This window comes from Gorilla gorilla, chromosome 20 (assembly GCF_029281585.2).
Source record: "Gorilla gorilla gorilla isolate KB3781 chromosome 20, NHGRI_mGorGor1-v2.1_pri, whole genome shotgun sequence".
In the NCBI taxonomy this organism is placed as follows: Eukaryota; Metazoa; Chordata; class Mammalia; order Primates; family Hominidae; genus Gorilla; species Gorilla gorilla.
Genome location: NC_073244.2, coordinates 5,615,485 through 5,634,021, shown reverse-complemented (window position 1 = coordinate 5,634,021; position 18,537 = coordinate 5,615,485). Strand labels below are relative to the sequence as shown.

Genomic DNA, 18,537 nt, shown 5'->3' with positions numbered 1-18,537 from the left:
ACCTCAAGGGATCACTCCCCTCTAGGCCATTGCCTGTGCCATTTCCTCTCGCTGGGAAACCCTCTCCCCAGGCCTTGTGGTCAACTCCCAGTTATTCTTCAGGTCTCAGCTTAGAAGTCATTTCCTCCTTGAAACCTTCTCTGACTAACCGCTTCGGGATTTGATAGCCCTTATTTGTGCTCCCACAGCATCTGTCCCACCTCTCTGGGGCCCCTACTTTCCCTTCCCACAGGACCATGTTTTTCCCTTCATTGTGTCTGTTCCATGATACAATTAACTGTTTATAGTACTTCTCTGCCACTTTTAGAATGCAAGCTCCACAAGGAAGGGGGGCTGTGTCCAGCTTTGCTCTGCTTTTCCCCCAACACCAAGCACAGTGTCTAGCATATATTAAGTGCCCATTAAAATCGAAGGAATGCATACAAAAATAAGTACCTTAATCCTTTCTGTGCGACATTTATGTGCCGTCACAGCTAGACCACGAATGTCCTTTTACCTCACTCTAGGACTATGTACAGATTTGCCAGCCACGAGAAGTCCAAAAAATAAAACATCCAGGTAATCAACTTTCATCTTCTATCAGCAAAAGCTTCTTTCTCATCAAGTGTGTGCATACATTTGTACATACAGATGCACATACTTATATGTGGGTGAAGAGAAAACGTGCTGCAGTGTCGGAAGAAACCTACCTGTGTTTCTTAGAAAGCGGTTCCTATAGTCCTTGACTACCCTCGTGACTGGGTTATAGAAGCCATCTCCACAATCGTAATAGCCCCTGGGGATTTTTCTAGGTGGGTCCATATTGGTGAGTTGAGCCATACCTTGAAAGAACATAATGGGCAATTAGTTCACCATCAAGGTCAAATCCAAACCCAGTGTTCCCATAAGGTCCACTTGTGGCTGGTGGCTCATGTGACTATCTGGCTCCCCTGTTGAACTAAATACCCCCTACTCAGGGCAAGAAGCAAACCCAGCAGAAACGGTGCCCCAAAGGAACTTTCTGAACATGGCTCTTGGGAACAGGGTCTTGGGAACGAGACCCTCTGTCTTCTTCTTCCTTTGACCCCATCCTCCTCCATTTCTTCGGATACCATGACAAAGGGCACAGGTTCTGAAGTTAGACAGATGCTGAGGGTAAGTCAGAGTTGGCAAATGGATAGGAGAGCATCAGATCCAGAAGAGGGGTGGCATTCAAAGCGTGGGCAGAGGCCAGAGGCATGGATCCTTAAGCCCCACTCTGGAAACCTTGTAGAGCAGAGCACGTATGAAGGAGAACAGCAGAAAAGAAATGGATCAGGTGGACAAGGGGCAGGTGGTGGAGAACTTTGACTCTTGCCAAAATTACCACGGTGGCTGCCACTCATTGAATGTTTATTATGTGCCAGGCATTGTGCTCCTCTTTTATTTAATCCTGAGAGCAACTCTGTGGCTCCATTTTACAGATAAGAAAACTGAGGCTCAGAGAAGTTAAAGTAACTTTCCCAAGGTTATCCAGCTAGGAGGCAGTCCAGCTCTGGAACCTGTATGTTCAGGTGCCAACATCAGGAGAGGAGACAGCCTAGGTGCAGCCACAGGACCAGGGACACTGAGATCTCTGGGAGAGAAAGAAGATTGAGTGCACCTTTTAGGTCATGCACGCTAGGTATGTGTATCTTGAAACGCCATGGCTCAAGTAAAGGGAGAGGTTGGAATAAATAACTTCTCAGGTTCCTTCTAACTATAGTTGCTATAGTTCCTTGTTCTCTAGACTGAGAGCTGGATGCCCACTGAGCACACAGCACCACGCCCACAACCCAGAGTCTTGCACACAGTAGGAACTCTTGTGTTGCTTAATGACATGCCTAACCGTAACCCTGACACTGACCCTGATCCTAAACCTAACCCCATATGTACTGGCTAATGACTACCGAGAACTTACTCCATGTCAAGCACTTTACAGCCATTCTCTCACCAAAGCCTCATACCAATGCCCATCTCACAGATGCTCCAAGAGGTCACGGGGCACTTTTAACCCTCACCCTGCCTTGCAGGCAGGGCGAGTTGCCCTAACAATGCCAGCCCCGAGAGGCAAAGTGTGGAGTGACAAGGGAAGGAAGTAGCTACTTAGAATCAAGCTGCTCTTCTGAGGGTCACAGGAGAAGTAGGGGAGAGCCAGGCAGGTTCGGGGAGAGCCAGGCAGGTTCGGGAAAAGCCACCACGAGACTGGCAGAGGCTTAGCTTTAGCAAAACCAGCCATTGTGTGAGAGCTAAGGCTTAAGGCTGAGGGCTTTTTGCCTACAGCCTTAATTGGGGTGAAGAGCCCATGGCAAAGTCCAGGCCTCCCATCATAACTAATCCGGGAGGAGTGATTTGCAAGGTTCTCAAGCTGCAGCTAGACTGGCAGCTCTTTGAAGGGAGAGATGATGTCCTCTTAACTCTGGTCTCCCTGGGTCCAGCCAGTGTCTGACATACAGTAGGAGCTTAGGAAATATTTCTTAATGTCATTGCCTTAACTCCCCTAAGCACACACTTCACCCTGCACTGTGATGTCAATATCATTATCCCTGTTTGACAATAACTCTTTAACGAGTACCCACTGTATGCCAGACAATGTGCTAGGGTCCTGCCCTCATGTTGCTCACAGCTTGGGAAGACGAGCTGAACACTCACTATCCAAGCCCTGGGAGGAGGTCATGGCTGCTGTGATATGCCACAGGGAGACCTTACCTAGTGTTGGAATTCAGGGAAGGGGCTCCCAGCTTCAGGACGTTGAGCTGAGACCTGAAGGACGGGAAGGAGTTATTTGGGTGAAGTAAGAGGGTTAAAGTATTCCAGGCAGAGAGAATGGCAGGAAAAAGTGTGGTCTCTTTGAGAAATAGAGAGAAAGCAAGCATGGCAAGAGGGGAGAGAGAAAAACCGAGAAGGGTGGGTAGCCTAGGATGAGGCTGGGACATGAGCAGGAGCCAGAGAATGTCACTGTTTCTGAGAATTTGAAACCTTATCTTGAGGGTATAGGGAGCACTCAAGGGGCGGGGCGGGAGGGAGGCAATCAGATTCACACTTTAAAAGATGTAAGCGGCCGGGCATGGTGGCTCACGCCTGTAATCCCAAGTTAAGGAGGGAAGGTTGCTTAAGGCCAGGAGTTCTAGATGAGCCTGGGCACCATGGCAAGACCCATCTCTACAAGAAACTTAAAAAAAAAAATTAACCAGGAGTGGTGGCACATTCCTGTAGTTCCAGCTACTTAGGAGGCCAGATCACTTGGCAGGAGGATCGCTTGAGCCCAGGAGTTCAAAGTTACAGTGAGCTATGATCATACCACTGCACTCCAGCCTGGGCAACAGAGCAAGACTCTGTCTCAAAAAAAAAAAAGATGGAAGTGACTGCAGAATGGAGAATGACCTCAAGGGGGCCAAGTGGGGATCTCTGGACTCAGGTCATCAAGGGGAAAGATGATGGAGGGCTGGAACAGGGCAGTGGCAAAGAGTATGAAGAGAATGCTGCCTGGCACATGGAAGTGCTCAATAAATATTTGTTGAATAAACAAATAAAGTCTATATTTCAGAGGTAAAATCCATAGGACCATTGCACTTAGGGGGCAGGGGAAGGGAGGATTAGGCTTACCTAGGTGGATGGGCATGACATTCAGTGAGGCAGCCATCACGGTGGGGGTGACAATGAATTCAGTGCAAACAAGTTGAGAACGACCAATACAGGTGTCAGGGAAGCTTGATGCAGGGATCTTAGGCTCAGGGATTCTGATTTCAGTTTAGAAGCCGATGGTAGTTGAAGGCTTAGAAGTGTATCAACTTGTTCAGGAAGAGCATATAGAATGAAAACAGAAAATGCCTAAGCCAGAGAGCCCCGGGAACCTCAACGTGAATAACTGGGGGTGGGGGGATGTTGAAGAGGCAGTGGCAAAGAAGCCTGGGGATAGGAGGAAAATAGCAGAGTAAGTGTCAGGAGGGCAAAGGGAGAGAAGGCGGCTCACCCGGTCAACTAACTGACCCAAGGTCATGAAGCTGGGAAGGGAAGGAGATGGGGGTTTGAGCTCAGGTCTGCCTGACTCCAGTGCCTGGGTGCTTCCTGGAGGCTTCTGCCCTGACGGAGGTTGACTTGTGCAGGCTCATCCAGCTATAGACAGAGAATGCTAGGACTCAAACCCACAATTTCTGGCTCCATGCTCTGTCAACCACAGCTCATGGTCTCTCACAAGCTAAGTTGGGATTGTTTTTATAGTATACAGAGTTGTTTCCCCATCTGTCATTTTGGATATATTATCTCTGCTGTGCCAAAAACTACACTCTTCTTTTTTTATTTTTTTATTATTTATTTATTTTTTATTATACTTTAAGTTCTGGGGTACATGTGCAGAATGTGCAGGTTTGTTACATAGGTATACACGTGCCATGGTGGTTTGCTGCACCCATCAACCTGTCATCTACATTAGGTATTTGTCCTAATGCTATCCCTCCCCTCCCTTCATCTTGAGGCTCACCTGACCTGGAACACGTCTCAAAATTTTAAGGTGCCACTCTCTGAATCCAGACTTATAGTCCAAATGTAGCCCTCCGTGATGAAACACGGTTTTTGCAGGGAGGTAGCATGATACAGAGGACCTCAGAGAGGAAGACTGGGCTGCCAGTGTGAGCTCTGCCACAGGGAACCATGTCTGAACTCCACAGCCTCAACCTGGAGTGACATGGGACTAGGAAGGCTGACTGGGCAGGGTCATCTGGACATTAGGGAGACAGGGATTACAGAGAGCCTCCCCCAGCACCTGATACACAAAGCACATGCTCTGTCAGTACTGCTTTCGTCCTTAACTCTTTCTTTTTAAAATATTTACATAATTTTAGTGTTATAGTAGGTACCACGAATAAGAACAGCTGACATGTACCGTGCACCCACATGCATTCAAGGCATTGTTCTAAACACCTGACATGAATTATCTTATTTACAACAATCTTGGGAGGTAGATGATGCTGTTGACCCCATTTTGATTTTTTTTTTTTTCTGAGACCAGAGTGTCGCTCTGTCGCCCAGGCTGGAGTGCAGTGGCGTGATGTCAGCTCACTGCAAACTCCACCTCGTGAGTTCAAACGATTCTCATGCCTCAGCCTCCTGAGTAGCTGGGATTACAGGCATGCCACCATACCCGGCTAATTTTTGTATTTTTAGTAGAGACAGGTTTCACTATGTTGGCCAGGATGGTCTGGAAGTCCTGACCTCAAGTGATCCACCCGCCTTGGCCTCCCAAAGTGCTGGGATTACAGGCATGAGTCACCACGCCCAGCTGATTGACTCCATTTTGAAGGGGAGAAACTGAGGCACAGTGGGTAAAGTCCCTTGCCCATGGTCCTCTGGCTAGCACAGTGGAGCTGAGATATGAGGACTGGCCTTCCTGGCTCCAGGACCTGGCTCTTTTGTATTCTTCTACGCCTGCTCAGTTCCTCTTCCCCTTTAAGTTACTTCAGTAGGACACAGTCCACTTATCCGAAACTGTCTTAGTTTCCCTCTCAGTTTGGGTATGAAGGAAAGGGTGGGTGCCTGGGTACCTGCAGGCTTCAAGCCATTGAGGATCTCTGTGTAAAACCTCCGATCACAGCCGTCGCAGTAATGCCAGTTCTTCTCATCATAGTGCAGCCCATCTGCAAAGGTATATGTGCCCTGGAAGACAAGGAGCACACATGTGCATCTGAGGAAGCTGAAGGCTTTTGGCCAAGAGGTTCAGATATCAACGGAAGTGGGGGCCTTTCTGATGGCTGCAGTAAAGAAGTGGTAACTATCACAATTACTATGGTTGTGACGAGAAGAGGGAATGGGTATAAGTGCCGAGCCCTGTCCCTGCCGCTCAAAGTGGGTGAACTCACTTTGGCAGATGAACTTGGGCAGATGACCCACTCTCTCTGGCCCTTCATTTCCTCATTTGTAAAATTAAGTTAATGATAGTGTACATAAAATAGGGTTGATTGAAAATTCAATGAGATAGCACACTTGAAGCATTTAGCACAGTGCCTGGCTGTGATGGTTGATTCTGTGAGGCAACTTGACTGGGTTAAGTGAAAGAGATGCCCAGATAGCTCGTAAAACATTTCTGGGTGTGTTCATGAGGGCGTTTCTAGAAGGGATTCACATTTTAATCAGTGGACTGAGCAAAGAAGTTCCACCCTCACCAAAGTGGGTTGGCACCATACAATCCGTTGAGGGCCTGGATAGAACAAAAAGGCAGAGGAAGCGCCAATTCCCTGTCTCTGCTTGTGCTGGGACATCCGTCTTCCTTGCCCTTGGACATCAGCATTCCTTGTTCTCAGGCCTTTGAACTCTGACTGGGACTTACACCATTGATCCCCCTGGTTGAGGCCCTTGGGTTTGGACTGGAACTACACTAACAGCTTTCCTGGGCCTCCAGGTTGCAGAGGGAAGATTGGGAGGCTTCTTAGCCTCCATAATCTTGTGAGCCAATCCCTAATATAAATCTCTTTCCATACATCTCTGTATATCCTATTGGTTTTGTGTCTCTGAAGAACCCTGACTGACACACTGACACAAAGTAAGCCCTCAATAAATGTTATTATTCTTTTATTATTATTATAGCTGGAAAGGTCAGAGCCATCAGCCACGGTCCTTTGTCCAAACGCATACAATCTGCCTTTGCTGCCTTACTGCTAAAGGAAGCCTCAGGATGTAGAAAATTGCATTGGCCTGGGCATCAGGAAACACGGGTGGAAATTCCAATGATACTATTAATTCACTGTGTGACCTCGGGAAAGTCACATCCCCTTCCTGGGGCTTAGACTCTCCAAGCTATAAAACAAGGAGCATTTCTTAACCTTTTTTAGGTCATGAGTCAGGCCCCAAGATGCTCTTAGTGAAACTGATGAAAGCTATAGATGCTTTTCCTGGAGAAAAACTTAGTCCCCTTTACACAGAAATTTCTGTATATAAATCAAGAGGTTTCAGTGACTCCCTGAATTCTATTCATGACTCACAAATACCAGGGGGTAAGAATCCTTGGATTAGGTAAGTTATAATGATAGTAGCAGTGATGGTGGTAATAAGAGCTAACACTTATTGAGTGCCTCTTGTGTGCTGGGAACTTAGCAAAGTGTTCACATATATATATTGAGGTGCCTTGTACTATTGTGGTAGGCTGAATAATGGTCCCCCAAAGATGTCCCTGTCTGCTGCAACCTGTGAGTATGCTACTTTACATGGCAAGAGGGATTTTGCAGATGCAATTAAATGAAGGATCCTGAAGTGGGAAGATTATTTGGATTATCTGGGTGTGCCAAATATGATTGCAAGCTTCCTATGAGAAGGAAATAGTAAGGTCAGGGTGAGAGAAGATGAGATGACGATGAAAGCAGAGGGATGAAGGGTGGCGTGATGATGAAAGCAGAGGTTGGAGTGATGCGTGGCCATGAGCCAAGGAATGCAGGCAGCCTCTAGAAGCTGGAAAAGGCAAGGAAACAGGTTTTCCCATAGAGCCTCTGGACGGAATGCAGGCTTGCTGACCTATTTCAGACTTTTGAGCTCTAGAACTGTAAGATAATACATTTGTGCTGATTTCAGACTAAATCTGTGGTAACCTGTTATAGTAGCAACACATGACTAATGCAACTAACTGTCCCGAGTTGATAGGTGAAGAACTCTCAGGGAGGTGAAGTCGTGGGCCTAAGATCAGGCAGTAAGTGGTGTAACAGATGCAAACTCATCATGGCCTCTCCACAGATCCTTCCAGATCTAGAGGGAGAGGATTCTAGAGCCCTGGGAGATCCAGAAGCAGGGAGAAATTAGCCGGGCATGGTGGCACATACCTGTAATCCCAGCTACTCAGGAGGCCTAGGCAAGAGAATAGCTTGAACCCAGGAGGCAGAGGTTGTGGTGAGCTGAGATCACACCACTATGCTCCAGCCTGGGCGACAGAGACTCGTTTTCAAAAAAAAAAAAAAAAAAGGTCAGGTGTGGTGGCTCGCACCTGCGCACCTGTAATCCCAGCACTTTGGGAGGCCAAGGTGGGTGGATCACAAGGTCAAGAGATTGAGACCATCCTGGCAAACATGGTGAAACCCAATCTCTACTAAAAATACAAAAATTAGCTGGGCATGGTGGCGCATGCCCGTAGTCCCAGCTACTCGGGAGGCTGAGGCAGGAGACTCGCTTGAACCCAGGAGGTGGAGGTTGCAGTGAGCCGAGATTGTGCCACTGCACTCCAGCCTGGTGACAGAGTGAGACTAAAAAAAAAAAAAAAAAAAAAAAAAGTTGGGGGAGTGGGGGAGAAGCAAAGAGAAGAGTGAATGGAACGAGGTGGGCACCAGACAGGGACGATGGGGCGCCAGAGGGTGAGGCTCTTCTTGCCCGAGGATCTCTCCTCCACTGCACCCGCCCCCCCAGCTGATCACCTTTATGGCCAATCCGTTTTCCCAAATGGCGTCGTATTGGCTTCCACTGGGGAAGTACAGGGTTCCTTCGCCGTGAAACATGCCATCCTTCATTTCCCCAACATATATTGTTTCGGTAGGGAGGATGTACTTGGCTTTGCCCTCCATCCTGTAAAGACACAGGGAAATCACTGAGCCCTGTGTGACAGCTGGAGGATCAGAGCTGGCAGGCAACAGAGTGAGCAGGAACCCCGTTCTCAGCATTCTCATCCCAGCAGTACTCTGCTGAAAACAAAATTTTTGTTTTGTTTCCCTCAAAAGCTCAAAAACGAAAAGAGGGGAATAGAGTTTGCTCTGTTAATTCTCCCCTTCACCTAGAGGCTCACTCTCACCTTGGAGTTCACACTGCTCCCTGAAATAAACCCCCTTAGTAGGCCCAGAGAGTGTAGAGATGTGCCCAAAACCACACACAGTAAAAACTGTGGACACTAGAGCCCAGGTTTTCTGGCAGCTGGTTCTGTGATTTCTCTGTCCCCCATGACCAATCCATCCTTGACTATTATGCCACAAGTGGAATATTAGGGAAAATATGAAATTTAGAGACAGGAGTAAGGGTTTGAAGCTTACCACCATTATACATATATATATATAAAATCGTGGATATTGATATTGTTTGGCTGTGTCCCCACCCAAATCTCATCTTTAATTGTAGCTCCCATAATCCCCACATGTCATGGGAGGGACTCAGTGGGAGGTAACTGAATCATGGGGGTGGGTTTTTCCCATGCTGTTCTCATGATAGTGAATAAGTCTCATGAGATCTGATGGTTTTATAAAGGGCAATTCCCCTGAACATGCTCTCTTGCCTGCTGCCATGTAAGATGTGCCTTTGCTCCCCCTTTGCCTCCACCATGATCGTGAGGGCTTCCCAGCCATGTGGAACTGTGAGTCCATGAAGCCTCTTTCCTTTATAGATTACCCAGTCTTTGGTTATGTCCTTACAGCAGCATGAGAACAGACTAATACAGATACTTTCCCAAACCTCTTTGCTTGTGCCTCCCTCCCTTCTTTCCCTTCCTTCTTTCCTTCCAAACAGGTATTTACAGAGCACCTACATTTTGTCAGGGACTATGCTGATGGTCCAACTTGCTGAATACAACACAGATTCAACAGTGATCAAGGCAGATGCAGTCCCTGTCCTCGGGGGCTCACAGTCTAGTGGGCGACAAAATTGAGTAATTATACAATGTGTGATAAGTGCTATGCAGGAGGAAGACAGGCTCATACAGGAGAACAAGGCAGGGACACCAGCTTGACCAGTTGACTAGCTTCTTTGTTTTGTTTTTTGTTTTTTTCCCAAGACCAGATCTTGTTCTGTCTCCCAGGCTGGAGTACAGCGGTGTGATCATGGCTCAATGCAGCCTCAATCTCCTGAACTCAAGTGATCCTCCCACCTCAGCCTCCCAAGTAGTTGGAACCACAGATGTGCCCCACCACGCCTGGCTTATTTAATTTTTTTTTTTTTTTTTTTGTAGAGATGGGGTTTCCCTATGTTGCCCAGGGTGATCTAGAACTCCTGGGCTCAAATGATCCTCCTGCCTCAGCCTCCCAAAATGTTGGGATTATAGGTGTGAGCCACTGCACCGGGCTGACCAGTTTCTTTATGGGTGAAATGGCTGCAATTAATACAGGTAACATATAACGATTTTCCTAGTAAAGGACCTGACATATAGTGAGTGCTTAATAAATATGCTTTCATTCATTCCTTCTCCATTCCTCCTAACAAGCTGAAGGCTCCTCTCCTAACTCTGACCTTTTTAAGGCTTTTGCTAGTACCTCTGTCGGGATGCGTAACACTTTCTATCTTGTTTTGTAATTAGATATCTTATCTCCGGTATTTAAGAAAAGCTTCTTTAAAGGAAGACTTTGGTATCCTCAGCTCCTAGAACCACTAAGCAGGGGCTTCATAAACGTCTCCTGAGTAAAGAATGAAGGAAACAGAAAGAGTAGTCAGTGAACAGAGTGGATGACAAAGTTGTTGAGATAACTGAGTGAGACGATGGTTGTGAAACTATAGCAGAATGCCCGGCATAGAACAAGAAATTGAAAACTATTTCACTTTTATTCTAGTGCAAGACATGGGGGGAAGGGAGAATTCCTCTTCTCCTTCCCTCCTGTACTCTTTGCTTGAGCTCACATCTATCATTTCTAAGCACCATCTCCATATTCAAGTTCTACACCCTTCTCTGAGGTTAGACCCCACCCCTTTTCTTACCTCGAACTGGACATCCCTGTTCAGACCTCTCACAGACATCCCCAACTCGCCTAAAACAGAATCATCTCCTCCTCCCCTAAGCAGCACCTCCTTAGAGTTCTCTATTTCCATGAATGGTATCAGAATCCTCTGGTTCAAGGCCAGGAGCTGGGCCCAGGGCTGGGGCTGTAAGCCATCTCTGGACGGGACTGGAGCCAATCAGCTGCCAACTCCTGGCAGTAAAATCCCCAAACCTCTCCTACATTTTTCTCTTTCCTGCGGCTTCACTGCTTCTGCCTTGGCCCAGGGTTCTGCTGCCTCCTACTGGGACAACTGCAGTGAGCTCTGAGCTGATCTCCCCATCTTCACTTTTCCTGCTTCCCTCCTCTCTGTCCCTCCTTCTCTCCTTCTCCTCCCTTCTTCTTTTTCTCCTTCACTCTGTCTCTCTTTCCCTTCCTTTCTCCCTCCTTCTCTTCCATTTTAAAAAATTCATTCAAGGCGAAAAGCCTGCCTTCTAAATTCAAAGTAAGTTAAAAAGAAGAAAAAAACCACTTTATAGTGAAGGCTTCAATCCATAATAAGGATATGATTTCCAGATCTCAAATACCTATCAATTAGCTGGGCATGGTGGCGCATATCTGTGGTCCCAGCTACTGGGGAGGCTGAGGTGGGAGGATCGCTTGAGTCTGGTGGGGTGGACATTGCTGTGAGCCAAGACTGCACCACTGCACTCCAGCCAGAGCCCTCCAGAGTGAGACCCTGTCTCAAACAAACCCCTCAAAACCTATGATTCATTCATTCATTCATTCAGCCAACATTTACTGAGTCTCTACCACACATATGCATTATGAGGAGAGTTACAGAGATGAAATAAGTTTTATTTCCTGATGCTTGGCCCTACCAGGATCTATCAGTGGTTCCTCCACCACCAGAATTGTGCACGGTATTGAAATTTCTTTGCCAGAGCACAGACTGCCTGTCCAGCTTCCCTTTGCATAACTCCTCTGGGCACAACCCACTCTCCTGCCAAACTGAACTGCCAGCTCTACTCCATACGTGCCCTCTGGGCTATTGCTCATGCTGTTCCCTCTGCCTAGAAACTTCTAGAAAAAGAATTCTTCACCTTGCATCTCCAACCACCTAAATCCTACCCAACCTTCAAGGCCCATTTCAAATACTATCTCTTCCACGAAGCCTTTAAGGACGGCTCCGACTGTATGTGGCCTCTGAAGGGCCCCAGCAGCAGGGCTCTATTGTAGGAAGCACGTGGGCTTTACAGTCTGATCGACCTGGGTTTTAATACCTGCTCTGCCAAATGCTAACTGGGTGACTTTGGGCAAGTTTACTCCGAGCCTTACTTTTCCCATCTGTAAAACAGGATAACGATATCTATCTCAAAGAGTCCCTGTGAAGAGAAGATGCAGGCAAAGCCACCCAGAGCACAGTAGTTACTACATAAATGCTATGGGCGTCCCTTCCTCCCCTGTGTCTGTAGGTCTCTTCTGGCACTTACCTTGTGGTGCTTTGGAGTGGAGTTATCTAGAACTCCATTGTGCGACTACTCCAAAGAAACCATAATATTGAGGTCAGACAGATACTACATTAACCTTTTTTTTTTTTTAATATTCACACGTGGTACAGGGAAATCATGTCTCTTTTAAGGTTTTTTTTTAAGTAGATTTATTGAAGTGTAATTGACATACAATAGGCCACGTGTTTAAAGTGTACAATTTGACACGTTTTGACATCACCTGGGAAAACATTATCACAATCAAGACAAAATATCTACTCCCCACAAAAGTTTCTGCATGCCTTTCTGTAATACTTCCTCCTTGCCCCTGCCCACAATCCTCATCTCTAGGTGACTACTGATCTACTTTCTGTCACCATAGATTTGCATTTTCTAGAATTTTACATAAATGGACTCATACAGTATCTACTCTTTTTTTGTCTGGCCTCTTTCACTTAACATAATTTTTTGAGATTCATTCATGTTGTTCTGTGTACCAATAGTTCACTCCTTTTTATTGCTGAGTAGTATTCCAATGAATGGATATACCACAAGTAGTTTCTTCATTCCCCTGTTGATGACATTTGGGTTTGTTTCTAGTTTTGGTTATTATAAATAAGGCTGCTATGAGTACTTGTATACATGTCTTTGTGTAGATATACACTTTCATTTCTGGGGTAAATACCTATAAGTGGAATGGCTGTTTAACTTTTCAAGAAACTGCCAAACTTTTCCAAAGCAGTCGTACCATTTGATGTTCCTATCAGCCATGGAGAGTCTACATAAACTTTTTAAACCAAACGTTAAATATCAACTTCCTACTGTATAGAGAGGTTACTCTATTCATTTAAACTCCAAGAGGAAAATATCCCCTCCCTAAATTAAAAAAAATCGATTGAGTATCTACCATTTGTAAATAACACCCATATATGATCATTACATATTCCTTGAAACACTGCTGCTGAATGTGCATTGCTTTCCCATTTTACAGATGAGGAAACTGAGATATGGATGGTTGATTAAGTGTACAACAAGCAAATGGCAGACTTGAGCCCAGACCTGTCTCATGCTCTCATTACATGCTGAAATTTGGGATGCCCCAAATAGAATTCTAGTTAACTGTTGTTAAAAACACAAAATCAATACAGAATAACACATGTCCAACTTATGAAAAGAAGTATAACAAGTGAAAAACTGCTGACTTCTTGCTAGTTATGGGAAATTGGGAAGCCCTGTTCAGGTCTGGGAATCCCTATTGTGGTTACAGAGGTACCAGACAACCTCAAGCAAAGCCCAAATTCCTAGGGCCAAAGCATGGAAATGGCTGATTTGGCACAAAAACCCAATGAAAATACACAGAAGGCCAAAGGCAAATGGTTGAAAGCCTTCCCTCTTTTACCTTGTCTGTGTGTTTCTCTCTCACCCATATACAGCCCATCAAAAATTAATGTAGTTTCTCAACTTTTTGTGCCTGAAATGCCCAATACCCCACCTCTATCTGCCAAAATTCTACCACCTTCACTGTAGCAGGGCCTTGTGAAAAGTAAGAATGTGGTTTGGACAGAGGATTGGGTTCAAATCCTGACTCTGTTACTTCCTAGCTATGTATCCATAATGGTGGGCCAGTCATTTTGCTTCTCGTAACTTCTGTTCCTTTATTTGCAAGGTCAGCCTGAACTATCTCACTGAATAGTGAGAGGGAGTACACACCAAGCACCTCTGCCACTTACCTGCTGAGTAGGATAAGTGTCTCAAGCCCTGTAAGGGTCACCTTTGTTACCTGGAAAGATAATAACATCTTCCTTGCAAAATTGATGTAATGATTAGAGAGATAGCATCCCATAGCATTCCTACCACCCTCTCTAGGAATCTATCTCCTATCCCTGTCCAGACCACAGATCCCTCTTTCCTATTAACTCAAAATGCCCTGGAATTCCACCAACTTGTGAATACAGAGCCCCAAGGTGGGAGTGCTTCACAGTCCCGACAACTAGCACTGGTTCAGCAAACCACTTCATATCGTCCAGCCTTGGTTTCCTCAGCTATAAAAACAGAGATTCCACTTTCTTCATCCAGGGTGGTTGGCAAAAAAGAGTGGCCACCTCTGTGTTTCCTCTGCTTCTCTCTACTACAGCTCTTATCACACTGAATCGCAGTTATCTGTTATGTCTACTAGTCGCATCATGTTTGAATGAACTTTCTGAAGACAGGGATTGTGCCCAGAGTCAATTCCAGGGCCTGGTACTTGGTAGCCACTCAACATTGTTGAATTGCTGGGCACGGTGGCTCATGCAAGAGGGTCACTTGAGCCCAGGAGTATGAGACCAGCTTGGACAACATAGCAAGACGCCGTGTCTACAAAAGGCGTTGAAAAATTTGCTGGGGGTTGTGGTGCACACCGGTAGTCTCAGCTACTTGGGAGGCTGAAGCGGGAAGATTGTTTGAGCCTAGGGGGTCGAGGCTGCAGTAATCAGTGAACAGGCCACTGCACTCCAGCCAGGGCAACAGAGCGAGATCTTGTCTGAAAATAAAACAAAAACGAGAGAGAGAGAAAGAAAGAGAGGAAGGTAGGAAGGAAGGAAGGAAGAAAGGAAGGAAGAAAGGAAGGAAGGAAGGAAAAGAAAAGAAAAAAAAACTGTTGAATTGTTTTTTACTACTAGTCCACTACAGTGATTTGTGTATAAAATCCTCTATAATAATCCCTAGATCGTGAACTCCTCCTGGAAGGAAGCGACCGTGTAGATTCAGATTAGCCCGTCTCTCTTCCCTAATCTTCGTGTTTGTTTTTATAGCATTTACCATTATCTGTAATTATTTTATCACTTATTTGTTTATTGGCAATACATCTCCAACTGGATTATAAACTCCCTAAGAGCAAGGATCTTGACATTTTAAATATTCCTATGTTTAAAACTGGCAGATAGCACACACACACAGTCAATGCACACACACATATAAGTATATATGGAATGAATGCATCTCAGCTTTGCTGCTTGTTAGATACGGTCCTTGAAAAAATTACTCGGGCAAGTTTGTGAAAGTGCCTGGCACAAGGTGTTTCGCAGAAGCAAAAAGCCGTCTTTTTCCAGTCACAGCTATTCAAGGTATAGTAAGTGAATCAAATGAGCCCCTTACCTCCCATCTACATATTCCCCGATATATATGCTCCCTGTGTACTCCATGGCGCCTGTTTTTAGCTTCCAGCTGTTAGGATCCGGAGTCTCAGTGGATACGGCATCACTATGACAACCTGGAGGGGTGGGCGGAGCCGAGTCGAAGCCCCACCCCGCTGGAGGCTGAAAAGTTCTTGGTATTGCGCACGCTCCCTCGCTCGTGGTTGGGCAGGGCAATACGCCTGCGTGTTGCCAGATGCGCATGCGCAGGCGCCGTGTGGCACTCAGCGGTCGAAAGGGGAGTTCGAGGAGACGGGGGCGACGCGGCTGAGTTCTTCTCGTCGGGGTCGGGGCTGCAGCCGTCATGCCGGGGATAGTGGAGCTGCCCACTCTAGAGGAGCTGAAAGTAGATGAGGTGAGGCTATCCGGAGGACAGGCAAGGGAGACATGGGGCTGCGGCTTCTCGGGCCTGGGCCTAGCCCCGCTTGGGCTCCGCGGATCCTGGGACCCGGGCCCCCCTCCCCAGTCCTCCAACGCATATACAGGTCGACCCCCGGAGGTCCCCTCCGCAGCTTTGGGAGTCGCCTCCCCTCTCTACCCCACCCTGTCGCATCCTGCAGTGGCTCTAGAATCCTCCCCCTTTCGCCCTCCACAGCGACCTGTTTCTCCTTCCGTGAATAATAGTGATACATTTTATTAAGCACCAACCAGTCATTTTCCTTAGCTTATGTCGCTTAATCCTCAAACTTGCATGCGAGGTGAGTATACAACTCTAGGGGCTCACAGTCGAGGGGGACGGTCACCTACCTTAAAGTGGTATCACCGGTGCAGAGTGCATAGAGTGGGGTGACGAAGCCGCGGGAAAATGAGACAGTATTGGAGCGTGCATCTACTCACAGCCGTGGGAAGGTGTTTGGTAACAGGACCCATTTAAAGCATTCGTTTATTCAAGAGATATCATTTGAGTAATTAACGTGTGCACGTAACGCTGGAAGAGATGTACTTCGTGCTTTCATGGACTTTACAATCCAGTAGGGAGACAGACACATAAAGAGGCAGTCACACTACAATGTAGTTAGTGCTGTGAGAAGTGAAGTAGAAACATACCCTACTAATTATAGCTAACATGATCAAGTCCTTTCTAGATACCAGGCAGGATGCTAATTACTTTCCATGCATTAATTCATTGAATCCTCCCAGCAACACTATAAGGTAGGATATATATATATATACACCATATATATATATATACACACACAATTGGTCATATATATATATATACACACACACACACACAATTGGTCGTAACGTTATAAATAAGGAATTAGTCCCCGAGAGTAGAAATGATTTGCCCAAGGTCACGGAGCTCGTAAGTAATAGAGCTGGAAGTGAACCCAGGTCTGATTTTAAAACCAGTGCTTTTCCACTATATTATGGGTGAAAACTCACAAGAATGAGACGGCCTAGCAGAACTTGTGTGTTTAGGGAGCCAAGTACAGTTTGATGTGACCCTAGTGGTGGTGGTGGGAAGCAGCAGGTGCTGAGCCTGGAGAGGCAACTCGGGCTGAGATAGGACTTGGAAGCAGCTTCTACAAGGCCAGACCAAACAGTTTGGACTTGATCCAGTAAGGGAGGTGGTGGGAAGAGGTGGAAGGTTTTAAGGCAGAGGAGTGTCATGGCCGGGCTGGATAGTAGAACAGGCTGTATTAAAGGAGAGGAAGGCCAAGACTAGAAATGATGTACCAGCAATGATATACCAGGCACCATGTTAAGTATTTTGTTTGTTTGTTTTGTTGTTTTTGAGAGTCTCGCTCTGTCGTCCAGGCTGGAGTGCAGTGGCGCGATATTGGCCCACTGCAACCTCCACCTCCCGGGTTCAAGCGATTCTGCTGCCTCAGCCTCCCGAGTAGCTGCGACTACAGGCGCTCATCACCACACCTGGCTAATATTTTGTATTTTTAGTAGAGACGGGGTTTCACCGTGTTAGCCAGGATGGTTTCGATCTCCTGACCTCGTAATCTGCCTGCCTCGGCCTCCCAAAGTGCTGGGATTACAGGCGTGAGCCACCGCGCCTGGCCATATGTTAAGTCTTCTACCTGCAATGCTTCATTTAATCTTAGATGCCTGTGAGAGTGGCAACTGTTATTTTCCTCAGAGGAAGAAATTATTAGCTATGTTCAGGGACTTTATTATATTAAAGTGACATTTACTCTGAGGTGGCAGAGGGGAGCTGCCATGTGGCCCCCACTCTTTTGTTCCCCCCGGTGAACCACCCCCCTGCCCCCACCCCATGTAGCTGGGTTAATCTTGAGTTGCTGTATTTCTTGTTGCAATTTTTATTAGGTTCAACAAACATCTGAAGTTCTACTTCATACAACTGATGTATCTGAAATACATTTGCCTTTACTCTTCACACAATTGAATGAACATACGAATAATTACATAAATAACTAAAATACAAGACAAGGTGTGATTAAATACTATGAAAGGGGGAAGATGTGGTTTAGGAAAAGATTTGAAGTTGTATCTAAATTCTAGGCCTACCTGCCGGTCACCTTGATTACTTGATTTTAGCATTTGCAGACACGGTTATTTGTAAGATGAGGTGATCCCAGCTATAAAATTCTCTGAAACTATAAAGGGAATAGAGAAAGCACTTTTTGGGCATAATGTAAGACATGACTAAATGGCATATGAAGAATGGCATTTATGGGCGGAGATGAAGAGAAGACCCCTCTAAGTGAGGGTAGGGTCCGAGCAAAAGTAAGGAGATGGGAAAATGCAGAGAGTCAAAAAGGAGTTCAGTGTTTTGAGAGAACAGTAAATAGTCAGTCCCTTTTTGAAATGTTGTGGGTGAGAAGGGTGGAAAGATAGTTTGGGTCCAGAAGCCTTTCGGTACCCGTTAAGAAGTTTAGGCTTTATTCTGCTGTTAAGGCTGAATGAGAGTTTGGTTGCTGATATAACAGCAGAGTAAAATAAGAATTGTCATTTAGGGAGATCACGGTAGCAGCTGTGTGAAGAATGGATTGAAGAAAGAAAAAGAAAAAAGCAGGGAGACTGGTCTCAGTGGCTCTGAAAATTATTGAGAAAGATGTTAATGATCCCAGTGTAATTGGTGCTTACAGAGACTGTGCTTACAGAGAGCAAAGAACAAGTATATCTAGAATTGATCAGACTTAGCAATGGATTAGATATTGGAGGTAGGGAAGGTTGAAGAATCAAAGTCAGATTTGCAGCGTGGCAATAGTACTGGTGAAGCCAGAAAAAGGAGCCCGTTTGGAGAGCGAGTTAAATACA

General features: G+C 46.1%; 1 long non-coding RNA gene and 1 pseudogene across 1 annotated transcript; one reads left to right on the top strand and one right to left on the bottom strand.

Moving 5' to 3' along the window:
• Positions 1 to 8,386: 8,386 nt before the first annotated feature.
• Positions 8,387 to 15,287, bottom strand: LOC134757713 (uncharacterized). The gene is made up of 3 exons (XR_010132094.1): positions 15,263 to 15,287; positions 9,479 to 9,578; positions 8,387 to 8,532 (listed from the first exon to the last, which is right to left on the bottom strand). It is a non-coding gene; the product is annotated as an uncharacterized lncRNA (long non-coding RNA).
• Positions 15,288 to 15,548: 261 nt separating this feature from the next.
• LOC129528718 (NADH dehydrogenase [ubiquinone] 1 alpha subcomplex subunit 8-like) overlaps positions 15,549 to 18,537 on the top strand; it is a 67,162-nt pseudogene continuing 64,173 nt past the window's right edge.